Source organism: Psammomys obesus, unplaced genomic scaffold (assembly GCF_907164565.1).
Source record: "Psammomys obesus unplaced genomic scaffold, mPsaObe1.curated_primary_1811, whole genome shotgun sequence".
Taxonomy (NCBI): domain Eukaryota; kingdom Metazoa; phylum Chordata; class Mammalia; order Rodentia; family Muridae; genus Psammomys; species Psammomys obesus.
In genome coordinates, this window is record NW_026590767.1 from 4730007 (window position 1) to 4735138 (window position 5132).

Below are 5132 nucleotides of genomic sequence, written 5' to 3' on the forward strand. Positions count from 1 at the left end.
ATAACTGAAGTTCCAGAGCATCTGATGCCCTCTTCCGGCCTCTGCAGGCACAGCACACATGTGGTATATGCATGTATGTGCAGGTAAACACTCACACACATTAAAGAAAACTAAACAAACCTCTTCTATAAAGAAAGAAAGTCATCATTTCTCTCAGAGCCATGCTGCGGCATATATACCGGGAATGCTGTGTGTCATCCTCCTCTGGGGACCTCCCACATTTCCGATCTGTTGTGATTCTACAAAAAAGAAAGATGTGTGAGTCATCGGTGAGGTACCGCTTCGGAATTTTTTTTTCCTGTGTTGTATTGTTTCTTAGCATAGTGTTTCCACCTCTTTTATGTCAACCAAGTTAATAGTTAATGTCAATTATTTCAGGGTCTTGAACATTTCAGGGATTTGCACATAAATGGATCATAAATGTACACATTTCTGCATCTTGCTTTTAAAACTCAATAAAACCTTGTGGGTATTCCTCCAAAACAGCTGAGTCACTAATGCAGATTTTCCAGCCTGTCCTGGGAATATTAAATTTCCTTATTTATGTAGTTTTGTTTAAAGCATGCACATCTAAATTTCTTTTATGTATATGCTCATATCCTGCCTTTATATTTTTAGTGATTTATTTTACACACATATTTTTTTATATGTGTGGGTGCTTTGCTTTCATGTACAGCTGTTGTATCATATGTATGCAGTACCTGTAAAGGCCAGAAGAGGGCATCTGATCCCTGCTCCCCTCAACCCTAGAACAGGAGTTACAGATGGTTGTAAACTAATTTGTAGTGCTAGAAATCAAACCTGGGTCCTTTGAAAGAGCAGCCAGTGCTGTTAGCCACTGAGCCATCTCTTCATCATCTGCATTTATTCCTGTAGATTGGGTTTCTAGGAGCAAGATGCAAGCAATATGCAATTCCACATACACAAACTCAGTAAGCTATTTCAGGTAGCCAGGCCCTGGTAGCTCATGCCTGTAATCCAAGCACTGCGAGAGACAGAGGCTGATGGGTCTCTGTGAGTTTGAGGCCAGCATGGTTTACAAAGTGAGTCCCGAACAGCCAAGGCTACACAAAGAAACCCTGTCTCTAAAGACACACACACACACACACACACACACACACACACACACAGAGCTGTTTCAGCAGATTAGTTAATGTTTTCAGATTGGAAGTATGGGAATAAAACAGTATGTCAGTCCTGGACACACACACTTCTTGTTGTTATCGCCTAAATAATATGAAGTAAAAATATTTACACAGATTTTATGCAGTTTTAGGTATGATGAGTTCTAGAAATTAACTGAAATATAAAGAGTGCCTGCAGGTCATATGCAAACACTGGATCCCTTACAGAAGGAGCTTGGTCATCTGAAGAGTCTGGTATGTGCTAAGTGTCCTGGAGCCAATCCCTGCAGATAAGGATTTAAGACTCTGACATCCTGGTACCATATGAGGCCATAGCAATTTATGATGGACGCATAGCCTTTTATGCCCGTCCTTAACAGTACTCGGGATGTGGTTGGTCTTAAGCTCTTTTCTAGACCGCTGCCTATAAAGGAGTTTGCTTGCTCAACAAGTACCCAGTGGATGCCTACATACCAGGTACTGTGCTTGTCACTGGGGCTATAGACAGTAAAGGAGTCAGCCACATTCCCTTGTTCACAGAGCCCCATGCCAGCAGAGACAGACAGACGACAGTAAACACAGGGCTGATACATGGGAAGGCAGCGGAGACCTGACAAAAAGGCAGTAGGAACAGATGGAGGCAGGGAGCCTGCTACTGCAGGTAGGGCGTACGGACACCTCAGAAGTCTCTGAAACTGGACACATTTGCTGTGCAAAGGGTAGGAAAGGGGAGGGGAGGGGAGAAGAGGGGAGAGGAAGGGAGAGGAAGGGCAGAGGAGGGGAGGAGAGTGGAGGACAGTTGTGATTACAAAGGGCTGGCACCACTGAGCACCACAGTATCCTTGGCAAGCCACCCGCTTAGACACTGTTTCTGTAATTCCCTGGAATGGGCTTGCTGAGCCCAGGACACTGTCCATGGCAGAAGCTGGCTGAGGACACATGCGGTCAGGAAGAAAGCCCGTTGCTGCTCCTGTCTCCCTCCAGAACCTCTAAACAAAGAGCTGGCACCCAACCCTATCTCTTTTATGCATTAAAAATATTGGTTTCCAAATATACCTTTTGTCTACTGAGGCCAAATTCGTCTTCTAAAAGTTTTTTTTTTTTTTAAAGACCTATCTTGTCTCAATTCCCTCATTATTTTTCGAATCTATCACTTCCAGGCATCTAGCCAAGGCTGAAAAGGCTTCCTCAGGCCCTGCACGGTTAGCACAGACACAGCTTTGTGAATAATCTGGGTCTTACTTACATCTAAGCCTTTGGTCCATCTAGGCTATATTTTCAGGGCACTGTAAGATGTGGATCCAACTATCTTTTCTTTCAGACAGCCTTCATGGTAACAAGGTTTATTAAAAACCCACCTTTGCCCACTGAATAAGTCTTTGCTGTGTATTGTCTATTTTCATTTGCGGCCATTTGGTTCTCTGTTCTGCCCTGCTGGTCCATTTGTCTGTTGCTAACTGATGCCCGGGACTGGATTGCTGGGGTTTGTGCTGCAACCTAGAGTCTTGCAAAGCACTGTCCTTTTCCACGTATGTACATATATGCACTCTTCCTCCTGTAGCTTTCTTAGCTACTCTGGAAGTGTCTACTCTTGCGTAGAAGTTTGGACATCATTCCATTACGCTGAGAAAAAAAAAAATGAGGTTTTCATCAAAATTAGATTAACAGACAGAGAAGATGGCTCAGCTGGTGAAGATGCTTGCTGTCGAGCCCGATGACCTGAATTCAATCCCTGGGCCACACGTGGTGGGAGGAGAGAACTGATTCCTGTCAGTTGTCCTCTGATCTCTTCATGGACTGTCACATTCACACACACACACACACCAAATATTAAAAACCCCTAGATTTATTTTATAGCTTTTAAAATTAAAGATTTTTATGTTGTGTATGTTCTCACGTCAGTGTGTGCACATGAGCGTAGGTGCCCTGGGGTGTCAGCAACACCAGATCCCCAGGAGCTGGAGTCCCAGGCAGCTGTGAGCTGCCTGATGCGAGTGCTGGGAACTAGACTCAGGTCCTCTGCAAGCGAACTATCAATCACTGAACCACCTCTCCACCCCCATTTCTTTACATCTCCATCTGAGAGAACTGACATCTTACGATATTAAGTTCTAAACCAAGAAGAGTATTTGCTTGGTTGGGTCTTGTCTGTATCGCTCAATACTCAGAGTGTTGGGTTTTCTTTTCTATACCCCTCATTCTATTGTTAAATTCATTCATTCTTGGATCTTTTATTACAGTGAGGGAAGCACAGCCTCTTGTTTCCTGTAACATGTAAAATACCGCAGTTTGTTTAGGTACTTTAAAGCGTTTAAGAAAAAAGTATTTATAAAGGTGTGGGCTGAACAAGCAGGGGTGACGGCCTGGAAGCAGCCGAGCTTGTGCACAAATACTGGGAAACTGGTTTCTAGGTCTGCAGCTGAGGCTCTAGTTGCAGGAGGGGGCCACGAGGGAGACTGAGGAACAGCCCCACCCCAGCCATGGTGCTGGAGAAAGACTGCACTCTCCATTTGACCTCCTCTCTCCTGCCAGGGGTCCTACTGGCATAAGCCAGCTGGAAACCTGGTGTTAGGCCACCTTAGATATTATCATATCTATTCCAGTAACTTAAAAAAAAAAAAAAAGATCAGATCCCTTGGGCTTTTCTAGGCATACAGCTGTACCATTTTTAAATGCAGGTAATTCTGTCTCTTCCCATGTTTATAAGTGACTTTATTTGCCTGGGATATTACTTTCCTGTAGTTGCTGTAACAAAGGATCCAAACATAATGGCTAAAACAGCAGAAACTTATCAACCTACAGTTCTGGGGTTCGAAGTCCAAGACCAAGGCATCCACAGCTGTCTTACCCAACTCTTAAAGAGTAGATAAATACACCCAACATTAATAAGTTCATTGTAAAGAAGTGAATGTCCTAACTCCAAGTACCTGTGGATGTCACCTTATATGGAAATAGGTTCGTTGCAAAAGATCCTATTTGGCATCTTCTGAGGCTCGGAGGCATCTGTCCAGTGCCTCCCATACTCTGGGGTTTTGCCAGCAATCTTTGGTGTTTCTTGGCTTGTAGAGACAGCACTCCTCCCCTGCCTCTTTATTCACATGGTTCTCCCTCTTTCTCTTCCTCTCTCTCCCCTCCCTTCCTCTCCTGTGTGTGTGCATAGCCACAGCCCATGTGTGGAGGTTAGAGAACAGCTTGCAGGGGTCACTCCTCTCCTTTCACGGTGGGTCTGGGGATCCCATCCACACCGCCAGGCTTGCCCAGCAAGCTCTTTGGCCGGCTAAGCCACCCCGCTAGCCTTCTGTCGAAACTTTGAAGAAACCTCGACACTATTGTCTACATGGCCTTCTCGGTTTGGGTTCCAGCAGTTGTGTGCCATGTTCCTGTTCTTCTCTCCCCATACCCTTGCTCACTGATCTCTTCTCCTCTCATTGATAGCCATCTTGAAAGGCACAAGGCAACATCTCACTGTGATTCTGAGAGCATCCCCTGAGGAGAAGCAACGTCAGATTGGAAAAGCCTGCCTTTTTATTTTCTTCATTGTTGATTTGCTGTTCAGAAGCTTTTCTAGTCTGGCATGATGTTGCTTGGGTTGTTTTTTTTTTTTTTAATTTTTATTTAAAATATGCATGCATGTGGAGGTCAGAGGACAACTTTGAAAGAGTTCATTTTCTCCTTCCGCCACATAGGTCCTGGGGGTTTGCTTCAGGTCTTTTACTCCCTGAGCAATCTTGCTGACCCTATTTGTTTATTTTTGCTTTTGTTGCCTGTGCTTTTAGTGTCATAGCAACAAAAACAACAATGACAACAATTGTGTAGCCCTATGTCAAGGAGTGTTTTACCTATATTTCTCCTAGTAATTCTGTGCTTTCAGGGTTGCACATAAATCTTTAATTCACTTTGTTTATTTTGTGTGTGTGGTGTAATAGTGCAGTTTGGTTCTTCTTTGATATCCACTTTTACCAACACCATGCACTCCAGAGACCATCGTAGGGGGCGAGTGAAGTCCTC